Source organism: Protomyctophum parallelum (genome assembly GCF_964188405.1).
Source record: "Protomyctophum parallelum genome assembly, chromosome: 23".
Lineage (NCBI taxonomy): Eukaryota > Metazoa > Chordata > Actinopteri > Myctophiformes > Myctophidae > Protomyctophum > Protomyctophum parallelum.
The window spans coordinates 5,914,552-5,929,043 of record NC_139715.1 but is presented as its reverse complement, the minus strand read 5'-3'; the positions used below and the strand labels follow the sequence as shown (position 1 = coordinate 5,929,043).

The following is a 14,492-nucleotide window of genomic DNA, read 5'->3' as shown; positions in this document are numbered from 1 at the left end:
AATTCCCAGACATTTGCTTGGGAGTATTTCGACATTGCAGTATTGATACATTTACTTACCCATTCTGAACGGGAACCCATTTTGGTGTCAGCGTCATGTCATGCTTTAGCTATTGAAAAATAGCAGATCTACAAGCTCATAGCGCGCCACCGAGTGGCGCGCTACGAAATTGTAGGTCTGCTATTTTTGAAAAAAAATAGAAGAACGACTGACATTTTTTAGAATCTGATCTCAGGTCAGAATGGGTTAATCAGACCAGTGTGTGTCCAGTGGAAACCTCGTATGAATCTGATCTCAGGTCAGAATGCGTTAAGTAGAACATGTGAGTATAGGCTACTTTTCCCACCACTTCATGCTCATCGTGGAGGGGATGAGATGGGTTCATTCAGGATAGCGTCCAGCTTCCTCCTCCTCATCCTCCACGCTTGCAGCCACCTTTGACTCTTCTTTATTTTATTTTATTTTATTTTATTTTATTTTATTTTATTTTATTTTATTTTATTTTATTTTATTTTATTTTATTTTATTTTATTTTATTTTATTTTATTTTATTTTATTTTATTTTATTTTATTTTATTTTATTTTATTTTATTTCTTTCGAGTGTGTGCTAGCCCCTCCTATGCCCAGCTTTGTGTATTTGTGCACAGCGACGATTTGAATGGCTTTAGCGGCTAACCTTCTTTCATCGCGACAGTTCACACATCTTGCTGTGCTGTGTTCTGTAATGGGAATTTTATAGTGCCAGATCTATGCATTATACTGTGTGTTTATCTTCCTTCCATTATACGTCTCTTTGCTCACCAATGTGCTCAGTCTAATTCACCCATTCTGACCTGAGATCAGATTCATACGAGGTTTCCACTGGGACACACACTGGTCTGATTTGACCCATTCTGACCTGAGATCAGATTAAAAAAAAATGTCAGTCGCTCTTCGATTTTTCGAAAAATAGCAGACCTACAAGCTCCCACATTGTTTCCTCTTGGAGTATTGGTATGGGAGTTATCGGTCGTTGGTCACTTTGGGTGCGTGTATAATCTGTGTGTGTGTGTGTGTGTGTGTGTGTAATCTTAACACAATGTTAAACTTGTAGATCTGCTATTTAAAAAAATAATATGTAAAGCAAACATTTTTCACTAAAAATGCTTCTGGAAAAAAACTCTTGTCAAAGGGGGGATTGGTGGCCAAATACATAGTGTTGTGGGTCCTTGACGTGGAAAAGGTTTGAGTGCCACTGATATTATCCCATTCTGACCTGAGATCAGATTCATACGAGGTTTCCAACTGGACACACACTGGTCTGATTTAACCCATTCTGACCTGAGATCAGATTCTAAAAAATGTCAGTCGTTCTTCGATTTTTTTCAAAAAATAGCAGACCTACAAGCTCGTAGCGCGCCACTCGGCGGCGCGCTACGAGCTTGTAGATCTGCTATTTTTCAATAGCTAAAGCATAACATGATGCTGACACCAAAATGGGTGCCCGGTCAGAATGGGTTATTGTCACAGACTGAGTGAAGTTCGTCAGGGTTTCGGAGCCTTGAATGAACGTTGGCAGCGAATGGCTGCGTCGGCGTGAGTGACGTCTTAGATGTGCAGTGCCGTATATACGCGTTCCTGGGCGGAAAAGTTAATATGAAAATAAAACAAATACTGGCAAGCACAGAATTCTCATGGCTATTAATATACGGCCTCAAACCCAGCAGCTCTATATATGACAGCTTTAACCCATTCTGACCTGAGATCAGATTCATACGAGGTTTCCACTGGACACACACTGGTCTGATGAACCCATTCTGACCTGAGATCAGATTCTAAAAATGTCAGTCGTTCTTCGATTTTTTTCAAAAATAGCAGACCTACAAGCTCGTAGCGCGCCACTCGGTGGCGCGCTATGAGCTTGTAGATCTGCTATTTTTCAATAGCTAAAGCATGACATGATGCCGACACCAAAATGGGTTCCCGTTCAGAATGGGTTAAATAGGATATAGCGTGAATGTTGTTCAGAGCCTATTGCCATGGAAACAGAGCTTACACAGTCCATATAGTCCCCGGCAGTATTACCCAGGATAAGTTATCTTCTCAAGATAGCAGCCTGACAAGTATTGGCATATCTCGGCCATACCCAGCTATAACTGGGTTTTATGTGTGTGTGCGTGTTCGCGCGCACACACATTGTGTGTGTGTGTGTGTGTGTGTGTGTGTGTGTGTGTGTGTGTGTGTGTTTGCGTGTGTGTTTGCGTGTGAGTGCATGTGTGTCTCGTTGCTGTCGGGCAGAAAACTTGCATGTCCATATTTCATAAGTGTTTATGCTTTTCCGTAAATTACAGTAACTGTCCTACTTCATCATACAAGAGTGTCCCATAAAAGTGGTGAAACTCGCTTGTATAAGATGGGATATTTTCGCCATTTTAAAATGTATTGTATTTTTTAAACATTTTAAGATGTATTTTGCAATTAAAACATATCAAAGTGACAATGGAAAAATGCATAAAATATCCATTTTAGACATGCGTAAAAAGGAAACTGAACTTTACAAATAAATTGGAAAACAGCGACCGGAAGATTAAAAAACATCAGACCAGTCTGAAGTGAGTGGTGCAACAGCGCCCCCTGGTGGTACTCTAAACATAGGGACGGACATAGGGACATTGCTGTTCCTTGGAGTGGCTGCACCACTCAAAAATAACGACGCCATGTCTATGGCCTCATTTAGACGGCGACCATCTCCAGATAAAACGGCAAAGTCCCTTTGCGTTCTCATTTCTTTTACCCTTTACACGAGAACGCACACGTTATGCTATAATGTGCTATTATGCTATAATGTCGCTAGGTGGCGATAACGGGCTGCCAAATAGACCGGTCACCCACGTACAAGAAGAAGAACCCCTTCTGCGCAACACGGCTCCGTCTCTTTGGCAAATCTAGAACTTCCTGTTTGAGAGCTAGCAAATTGAGACATTCGGTTGCTTTCAGAATAATTATTACATTACATTATTAGTATTATTATTACACTACAGTTATTGTAAAGACACACATTTTGTTTCTGTGTAAAAATAAGTAATTAAATAACACAGACACAATGTGTGTCTTATAGCATCATTTAAATGCTTAATTTGTAGTTTTAATGTGCAAATAACTTTTTTTAAATACTCTAGAGGGTACTCTTATTTTGAAGAGATAGTCTTACATTTGCTGGCTTAGATTTGTTGTGAGCTTGTAGATCGGCTATTTTCAGCATGCAACCAAGTGTAAATTCACTTATACTGGATCTCTTGTCTACTAGTCCATTTTAGTCTAGTTTTTATTTCTTGACGAAATTGTCAGTATATTTAGTCTTAGTTTTAGTCACCGTAGCTTAGTTTTCATTTAGTTTCTATTTAGTTTCCGTCAGAAATTAGTACAGTGCAGAATTACAGTACATTTCAAGCACAAACTCAATACAAAGGCTGTTAACTGTGAGTGGACGACCCAATTGCACTTGTTTACGACGGGGTCCAACTTGTTCAATTCATCACAACATTTAGAGACGTACAAATAGACACTTCTATATAGTTAAAGAACAGAACAGGAATTCATCATAAAGGAAGCAAAAAGGGAAAAGAAACATATACTTAGTCTGTGAGGGGAAAGGGGGGGAGATTCAGATTTGACGGGGGCCAGTTTTGAATTGCAGCCGTCCGTATAGGTGCCCTTTGAGAGCGGTTTTGAAGGAGTCAATGATAATGATTGATAGATAGATAGATAGATAGATAGATAGATAGATAGATAGATAGTTAGAACTCTGCCATTCACTTGACTTTAATAGAACAATTCTGCAGCTGTGCTTTGTGTATAGTGGCGGTGTAATGTCAGCATGTCTGCTGCTCGACTAATAAAGTCACATTGCCTTAACCCATTCTGAACGGGCACCCATTTTGGTGTCGGCATCATGTCATGCTTTAGCTATTTAAAAATAGCAGATCTACAAGCTCATATCGCGCCACTGAGTGGCGCGATACGAGCTTGTAGGTCTGCTATTTTTTGAAAAATCGAAGAACGACTGACATTTTTTAGAATCTGATCTCAGGTCAGAATGGGTTCATCAGACCTTTGTGTGTCCAGTGGAAAACCTCGTATGAATCTGATCTCCGGTCAGAATGGGTTAATGAGCTACACCCAGCTAGTGTCTGTAGCCTCTCTGCCCGTGTGACACCAGTGACAGTGGGTCAGTGTTATAGCAGCAGGTTTCCAGGAGTAAAAATGCCCGTCGGGGGGTCATGGATTTGACATAATCGTTGCTGTCGGGGCAGAAACCTTTATCTCCAACCTGTGCTCTTTCGTAAATTTTAACGCCTATTTTTTCAGCTTGTCGATCTGCTATATTTTTGCTTTTTTTTTTTTTATAATCCTGATACTGTTTTTGGACATGATGAGGTTTCCACCCGATAGGGACGATTAGGCGTTTGGACTATGTAGCCCATTCTGACCTGAGATCAGATTCATACGAGGTTTCCGCCGGACACACACTGGTCTGATTAAACCCATTCTGACCTGAGATCAGATTCTAAAAATGTCAGTCGTTCTTCCATTTTTCAAAAAAATAGCAGACCTACAAGCTCGTATCGCGCCACTCGGTGGCGCGATATGAGCTTGTAGATCTGCTATTTTTCAATAGCTAAAGCATAACATGATGCTAACACCAAAATGGATTCCCGTATAGAATGGGTTAAAGAGAGACCAAAGCATGGATCATTTCACAACTAATCTCGCGTGTTGTGTTTATAACAGAAGGTGAATCCAATGGTAACAAGATGACTCGCCCCGTTTCTGTTTTCCTCCCAGAATGTTCCCCAGTGAGGGGTGGGAGAGGCTGGACAGCAGACGGCTGGACTTTGAATTTCTCTAACTATAAACTTTCATGACAGCAGAACAGCCTAAGTACAAATATAATTTAGGAAAAGCTACTACAGTGAAGTCTGTTCACAGAAGTTGTTGTAGGATATGTGGGGATTATCTGACGAGGTACCATTTGAGGGGGCAATCTCGTTCTGTAATATAGCACATCGATGTCCTCATTATCTCCATATCTAACCCATTCTGACCTGAGATCAGATTCTTCATACGAGGTTTCCACTGGACACACACTGGTCTGATTAACCCATTCTGACCTGAGATCAGATTCTAAAAAAATGTCAGTCGTTCTTCGATTTTTCAAAAATAGCAGATCTACAAGCTCGTAGCGCGCCACTCGGGCCCCTTTTCCACCGGTTGGTTCCCAGTGGGAACCGGTTCAGTTCTTTTTGGTTTTTAGTCCATGAGCCAGAGCTCCAAAATTGAAACGTTAATTATGAATTGAGTGTGCAAAACCATACCTATATTAGATTGTTATCACCATGAAACTTCCCCAATTGAGTACTTACACGAAGACAATGATTTATTGTATTACAAATTTAACATTTTTTAATATGCAAATGAGGCATTATGTAGGAAAATATGCAAAATAATCGAAAATATGAAAAAGCTACTACTGTGGAAGGGTTATCATGTATTTATTTACTTGTATTGATCCTATAAACAATTTAATATAGTGTATAGTTCGTCCACAAATGTTGGACCTCTGGCTCATGGACTAAAAACCAAAAAGAACTGAACCGGTTCCCACTGGGAACCAACCGGTGGAAAAGGGGTCTCGGTGGCGCGCTATGAGCTTGTAGATCTGCTATTTTTCAATAGCTAAAGCATGACATGATGCCAACACCAAAATGGGTTCCCGTTCAGAATGGGTTAGAATGCGTGATTAGAATACTAATCACAAAGTACCATAAGTAGTCAGTGCTCATTATACGGAATGTCACATTTCACAAGTTTTCAAATCTTTTGAAAATGGCCGATCGATCTACAAGCTTACAATGTGTCGCATAACTCGCATTGCAAGCTTATAGATTATTTTCAAAATGTTGAACTGCATATAGGGCTGAAGTGTATGTTTTGTAGGCTAATAATAATAATAATAATAATCACATTTTACAAAGTAACTAGTAGCCTAACTACTGTTTTCAAATAATTGTAGTGGAGTAAATAGGTGGTACGCTTCTTTCCTCTCCTGGCTTTGCCCTGGGTCGGCTCCCATAATTTACTTGGGGATTTACTTGCCTGCTATATACCTAAACATTGTAGTCCAAGTACAAGTCCAAGTACAAGTACAGTAAATGTACTTACAGTAGTTACTGTACACCACTGCTTGTCATGCCATTGACAAATAGGCATTGGGCCAAGGGCGGCCGTTCGTCCCCACAAAGCCCCTGTGTGTATATCTGGCCAGGACGTGAACTGCCATGGTGACCCACCCCTGTGTGCTCTCATCTGGAGACGGCTGGCATGGAGGCAGCTTGGCACTAACCCATTCTGACCGGGCACCCATTTTGGTGTCGGCATCATGTTATGCTTTAGCTATTGAAAAATAGCAGATCTACAAGCTCGTAGCGCGCCACCGAGTGGCGCGCTACGAGCTTGTAGGTCTGCTATTTTTTGAAAAATCGAAGAACGACTGACATTTTTTTAGGATCTCAGGTCAGAATGGGTTCATCAGACCAGTGTGTGTGTCCAGTGGAAACCTCGTATGAATCTGATCTCGGGTCAGAATGGGCTAAATCACCCAACCACCATCACCCCCCCCCTCCCCCCAGCACAGGGCTCTCGTTTGTTCCCTCCACCAATCAACGCCATCCGCGCTCCAAACAGCCTTCCCATGGGAGAAAAGCAACACTGAAGTACACTGTATGTTCGGTTCGTTCAAACAATGGGATCGTACGGGGCACTTCCTGCACCCACGTCTCTCTCTCTCTCTCTCTCTCTCTCTCTCTCTCTCTCTCTCTCTCTCTCTCTCTCTCTCTGTCTCTCTCTCTCTGAGACCCATTTTCTCTTGTCCCCACATGGCTGTCTCTCTGAGCAGTGATGAATCTCTCCTATATATCCTTAGCTGAGTGTGTAGAGAGGAGGCCTTCTGTAAAACAAAAGGTCTCCCCCTATGTGTCAAAGTGTCCCCCCAGGAACACGCTTAACCCCCCCGAGACTGTGCCTAATGTGAGCAGCCATCCGCCGGGGTGAAGCCGGCTCTGAATCCCCCCCCCCCGACACTAAATGTTTTCAGATGGGGCTCCCTGGCCAAAATACACAATGTAAACAGTGTGGTTTTATAAGTAACATGACATTTTTGGCATCACTGCACTGGCTTCCGGTTGTTTTTAGGATTGATTTTAACATTCTTTTACTTGTCTATAAAGCTCTCAATGGTCTCGCACCTTCCTACCTACATGACTGCCTGCCTAAATATGTCCCAAACCGCCCCCCTAAGGTCTTCCACCGCCGGCCTGCTCGCTTTGCCTAAAAAAAAATGGCAACTAAAAAATACGGGGGAAGCAGCTTTTTGCTTCTACGGGCCGTCGGCATGGAACAAGCTCCCACTGTACCTTCGTCAGGCAGCCTCTGTAGACATTTTTAAAGCTCAGCTCAAGACAACATTGCTTTTAATTGATTTTTTATTTTTTTGTTATTCATGTCCTCACTGTATTGCATTACTGCTTGTTTTTTTAATGTCGTTGCCTTGCTTTTCTTTTATTCTCCATTGTTCTGTAAAGCACTTTGAGCTGCATTTCATGTCATGAAAGGTGCTATACAAATAAAGTTTTATTATTATTATTATTATTATTATTATTATGATGAAAGTAGCACTGTCTGCAACTGAGCACTGCTGTTGTATGCAAGTACACGGAACCATTCACAGTAAGCACTGACACAGTAAGAAAAGAAAATCAATTATTGTTGCTGTGTGAAGTAACCGTGATGTTTGGATGATATTCTTGCCTCAAGGTGCAACAGCTCTGTTTAACCCATTCTGACCTGAGATCAGATTCATACGAGGTTTCCGCCGGACACACGCCGGTCTGACGAACCCATTCTGACCTGAGATCAGATTCTAAAAATGTCAGTCATTCTTCGATTTTTTTCAAAAATAGCAGACCTACAAGCTCGTATCGCGCCACTCGGTGGCGCGATATGAGCTTGTAGATCTGCTATTTTTCAATAGCTAAAGCACGACATGATGCCAACACCCAAAATAGGTGCCCGGTAAGAATGGGTTAAAAAAAGACTCTGAGGGAGAGAAAAAAAGAAAAATAAATCAGTCCTACCTGGTTCTAAATTCCCCGGTAACACTTTACAATAACGACCTGTTATAAAGCATTTATAAACATTCATAAGCATTTGTAGATGAGTAATAATCATGAACAATCATTGTTGACATCCGTAAATGTTTACCTAAACATTTATAACTATGTTTAAACATCGTTTATACGTTATTAGTAAGTAGTAAACTATTCACATGGTTATAAATGTTTAGGTAAACATTTACGGATGTCAACAAACAGTCTGTTCATGATTATTACTCATCTACAAACTGCTTATAAATGTTTATAAATGCTTTATAACAGGTCGTCATTGTAAAGTGTTACCAATTCCTCAGTACAGAGGAAGAGTACCACTGCAGATATAGCCTGTGTGGGGCGCTCTTATCATCATACTGTTATAGGCTACATGTATCATCATACATCATCACATTACGTGCTCAGCCAATCAAATCATCACATTCCGTGGCGCAAACGCAGGCTTGCGTCCCTCAAAAAATAACCCGCCGTCCGCTTCCTGACCTGAGATCAGATTAAAAAAAATGTCTTCATCATCCTGACAGTTTTCCATTCTGACCTGAGATCAGATTCTAAAAAAAAATGTCTTCTACGTCAGTCGCTCTTCGATTTTTCAAAAATAGCAGACCTACAAGCTCGTAGCGCGCCACTCGGTGGCGCGCTATGAGCTTGTAGATCTGCTATTTTTGGTGGTTACAATGTTAACGCATCTGAAGAGAGATTAAGTTTCGGTCCATCGATGTGAGCGGTCCAAAATGTGAGCTTCGCCACAGAGGAACGTGGGCGTAGAATTCTCTCAATTGTATATACACCTGTATAGCGTTCTGTTATAAACACAGGGCGATACATACACTATATCTTTTACACTGCATATTAATATTCATGAAAATATAGTTCCCAGCTCTCCCAGAACCTATTTTGAGTTTAGCTAAACTGATCCTATTTTTTTTTTTTTTTTTACTAAAAAGCTGCTCGACTTTCAACAGTTTCACTTCAACTCAGTTTCTCTCGGCCCTCTGAGAATATTAGTGTCTGTGAATAAGCTTCCCTTGGCGCGCGCGCGTGTGTGTGTGTGTGTGTGTGTGTGTGTGTGTGTGTGTGTGTGTGTGTGTGTGTGTGTGTGTGTGTGTGTGTGTGTGTGTGTGTGTGTGTGTGTGTGTGTGTGTGTGTGTGTGTGTGTGTGAGAGGCAGAGACAATTGCAGCATCTTCTTGCCATAGCAGGTTTACTGTGGACACATTTTACCATCGGGCATGGCTGCCAGCCAAGCCGTGTGTCGTGGGATAGGGTTCAATTTATGTATGCATGTCTCTCCTCTCAAAAGTAGACCACGCCAGTGGTGGAAAGTAACTTAAGTGTACATTCACTCAAGTACTGTTGAGTAAAATGCCTCCGCTTAGATTTACATTCGTCAAACAGCCACAATATACCTAATTTTAATCATCTCATCTGTCCACTATCATCTCACTATCAAAAAGCAAGACCCTCACCACACAAACTGCAGGACGTGCACACGCACACACACACACACACACACACACACACACACACAGATTCTTCACCACTGAACGCTGCGCTCACACACACAGCACAGCACGCATGGTGATTTGCGAGGCTTCGTTCACAAACTGAACACATAGTAACTTATTATCGACAGCTAAAGATTGGACAGGGAGGCCACGGCGTTATTAGACTCTACGTCTTGTTTTATTAACAGCCCAGCAGATTCTAAAAATGTCTTCTACATCCTGACAGTTTTCCATTCTGACCCGAGGTCAGATTCAAAAAATGTCTTCTATGTCAGTCGCTCTTCGATTTCTCAAAAATAGCAGACCTACAAGCTCGTAGCGCGCCACTCGGTGGCGCGCTACGAGCTTGTAGATCTGCTATTTTTCAATAGCTAAAGCATGACGTAGTGCTAACACCAAAATGGCTTCCTGCCCAGAATGGGTTAAAATTTTGCACAATGAGTACTTTTACTTTTGGCACTTCATGTATATTTTGATGCCAATACTTTTTGCATACTTTTATCAAAGTGAATTCAGAATACCAGACTCATACTTATAGTAACAGAGTATTTCTGCATTTTACTAGAGAGTACTTTTTCTTCCACCACTGCTCGAACTAATATGACAGGAAGGAACTCTAGAGAAGCTAACTCCCGAATATCTGCAGCGTGCACAGCTAAAATCTCCTTAGTTCTAGGACATCCGCCACAATTAACCCATTCTGACCTGAGATCAGATTCATACGAGGTTTCCACTGGACACACACTGGTCTGATTAACCCATTCTGACCTGAGATCAGATTCTAAAAAAAAAAAAGTCGTTCTTCGATTTAAAAAAAAATAGCAGACCTACAAGCTCGTAGCGCGCCACTCGGTGGCGCGCTATGAGCTTGTAGATCTGCTATTTTTAAATAGCTAAAGCACGACATGATGCTGACACCAAAATGGGTGCCCGTTCAGAATGGGTTAATGCCACCCTTCACTCACTACACAATATAAATAGAATAGTACTGCATAGCGCGTACTCTTAACACGCATTGTTATTGGCATACTGTATGTAACACATGGCTTATATATGCACGGCACGTGCATACACGGACGCCACGTAGATTATTGCCAACACGTGTGTATGTCGCTCTTGAACAAGACAATGCATTATGCAAATGCAGAGGTATAACATCGCTGAAATGAAAAACATGCGCGTGACTGACTGCATGCATACATATACAGGAGTCAGGGCTGCCGAGTGTATGCAAGGAATCACAAGCTCTAATTTGCAACTGTGTGCGTTGGTCGATTAATTCCTTATTGTATGTATAGTTGTATGGGAGCTGAACGTACAGGTCTTGTACAATTTACAATTTAGGCATTTAGCAGACGCTCTTAATCCAGAGCGACTTACATTAAAGGACCTATAACATAAAATTCAACTTTTACAATTTATTTTGTGTTTTTTGGGGCTCCCATGTGTGTTTTCTATCCCCACAAATAACCATGAATTTTGAACAATCAGGCTTTCATGTCATATGGGTGTTTTAATGGAAATTGCTCTCAGGAACAGCTCGACTGATTTTGGCCTCATCGTGATGTCATCAATGTCACCCTACTTTGTATAATTCCTCAATTTCTTCAGTCTTCAGTTGCAAATTAGCATTTCCACTTTGTTTACAATGTCCACCATTGTTGATTTTCCAAGCTGGCATGGAATGGAAACAAGCCTGGTTTTATCTAGCATGAGTATTATAATGACTCAAATATTAAATAATCAGCACCCTCTCCACCTCAGGACAGTGTGGTACTGCAGCTAAAACTGCTTTCAAAGTCCAGAAAGAATTGACAAGGCCTGGTTATATCAGAGTGGTGATTGAGGCTCAAACCATTAGAAATAACTTTGAAGGACATAGACAATATGATTATTAAATATTAAAATTAAAAATTGCGCTTTAAATGACGGGAGTCCCATTTCCCCCCCCCCCTGTACACGACCAAAATGTCTTCCCTGAAGATTGCCAATATAAGCTCACAACACGCCACGCACATCGTGAGCTTGCAGATCAGCCAGTTTGCCCGGATAATGTTCATCTATATATCTTCGCGGAATGTTCTCCTATCATGGAGACGCTATGAATTATGTGGTCGATCCTGCGATAAATGTGCAAAAACTGTATGTACTGTACAGTATATGTGACCAAATTTGATTGGATTTTTTTGAATTTTTGTTTTTTCATTCCATATCAAAGCAGGGAATCATAGCTTCAAATTGACATATTGGTTGTTCAGTTTGACCCACCAGTTTTGGAGATATGGCTTATAGAGTAATGTCTTGCAGAAAACAGCGAGTTGAGAAAGCAGGCTTGAAAGGTTCACTTCTGTGGACTCTAACATTACAATAGCTACATGTTTAAGCATTTTTTTTTTCATATTTACATGTCAATTTCAGCTTTGACACTTATTTCAGACATGCTCTAGTATGTGAAGAGTCTGCCTGTGCTATTAACTCATTTTGAAAAAAAAAGAAAAAAAGTTTTTCTCCTCTGGTGAAAAGCTGGAATGTGCGCGATGGCAGTCTCTCAGTCAAATCTGGTCACATATGTGCATGTCTGTAGTTCACGTACAGTATATATACAGAGAGAACCTCTGAGAATATGGGTGCCTGTTGTAGAGTCAGTCAGAAGTCAGAACCTATGTCCAGAACAACGGATTTGACTGATACTGATCAGGCGTCTCCATAATACAGGTATGGGCATGAGGTAAGGGACAAATACATATCATTCTGGGTGTCGTTGACATGCACATGTTTGTGAACCACCGATGCAGCAACGCACACGTTTTTCAGAAAACGGTCAGGATGTTAGAAGACATTTTCTTCTGGGCCTCACGTCTTAATAACGGGTTAAAGGTTTTATGACATTCATTTTCATTTATTTTTCTTTTTCTTTTTTCTTTTAGGTTTTATGACCTCAATTACACCCAAAAAACCTGAACTTTGAACATTCAGTGGATTTTCTGTGGTCTGAAGTTTTCTTTTGGGGTTTGAAAGCCTTTTGAGCTACAATGAAAACAGGCAACACAGTGAAAACAGTGACATCTGCTGGCAAATCCCATTGACATATATGGGATTTGCAGGGTCTTACATCACTTACTGCCGGCAAATCAGAGCACCTGTTTGAGCCAGAAAACCCCAGATCACAGAAAATCTACTGAATGTTAAAAGTTCATGTTTTTTGGGTGCAATTGAGATTAGAAAACCTAAAAAAAAATAAGAACAATTCCAAAACCTTTTTTTTAATGTCACAATCCCTTTAATAATCTTTTCCTATGCCGGCACACGAAACAGAACGTCCCCCAAGTAGGAAATCTTTTTTTTTCTTCCGGAAAACAAACGAGGTCAGGGTATTATATGGCAGCGATGCTGTCAGCTCATGACTGTGCATGTCTTGTGTTATGCAGAGAGTGAGTGTGGCGGTGCGTCTGTCACTGCAGTGTTTTTTTTTGGCAGCAAATTTCTATTTTAGTTTTAGTCATAGTCTCTTGAATAGTTTTCACTTAGTTTTAGTCACATTTTAGTCACCTGGAATGTTCTAGTGTTCTAGTTTTAGTCGACTAAATCTACAGTTGATTTAGTCGACTAAAATGTGTTTTGACAGGCCTTGATGTCGTTGTAATGACATATTTTACACTTTGGTTGCATGCTGAAAATAGCAGATATACAATCTCACAACGCGTCGCAGCATGCAACCCAGCATAAAACTGGACCTTATTTGCCTGACAACAAACGCTAAGAACGTCCTTGAATAACAACGTCGTTTAGCCTCGTATCCTACAGCTACTCTGTATAGCAACTTATCTGTTTTCCACGTATACTCCAATTAACGGACCATATTACTGCGCGGGTAGTTTTATTGACTCGGGGGTTCACGCCATTCCACTCTCATCTCGTCCTCATCTGCGTACCTCTCCCTGGATAAGAGCATCTTGCTAAACACCACCACAACGTTGTAATTGCAATTTACTACACACATTGTCAACGCGAAACACAGACAAAGACACAACTTCTCCGACCTCCACCACCTCCCTCCTGGCTTATAGCCGGCTGACTCATGCTGGCGTTGCCATCAGTCAGACTCCCCCCCCCCCCCCCCCCCCTAACCCCCCCCCCCCCCCCCCTGCTGCGCTGCCCAGGCATCCATCACGGTGATTGGGGACCCAGGAGAAGTGGACCCTGGCAAGCTCTCCATGCAACCGGCGCTAGTAGGGCTCCATATGCTCTGCAACATCTGTTCACTCAGTCTAATGTTCCCCCCCCCCCCCCCCCCCCCCCCCCCCCCCACCTCTGGGAGCTATAGCTACCCCCCGAAACCCCCCCCTCCCTGACTGACTGACTGACTGACTGACTGTATGCCCACCAGCCTGTCGGGACCCCCGTATAGTCGAGAAGGGTCCTTGTTTGGGACTATAGAAGGCCTGTCGTGACACACGCACCTATAGCTAGGACAGGATGATGTGAAGGAGTCTGTTTTTAGAATCTGACCCGAGATCAGATTCTAAAAAAATGTCTGTTTCTATAAAAAGCTATGTTTCTACGTCAGTCGTTCTTCGATAATATAAAAACAAAATAGCAGACCTACAAGCTCGTAGCGCGCCACTCGGTGGCGCGCTATGAGCTTGTAGATCTGCTATTTTTAAATAGCTAAAGCATGATGTAATGCTAACACCAAAAGGGATTAAATAGACAGACTTAACTCCTGCGCTGAAGTAACATTTTGAGGGCTTTGGACCTTATACTGAAGTATTTTCCGATT

General features: G+C 41.6%; 1 protein-coding gene across 1 annotated transcript in view; it reads left to right on the top strand.

The window, feature by feature from the left end:
* The window catches only part of LOC310854144 (interleukin-1 receptor accessory protein-like 1), a gene marked incomplete at its 3' end in the record, with an annotated part of 690,918 nt that overhangs the window by 159,290 nt on the left and 517,136 nt on the right, over window positions 1–14,492 (top strand). The window lies entirely within an intron of this gene.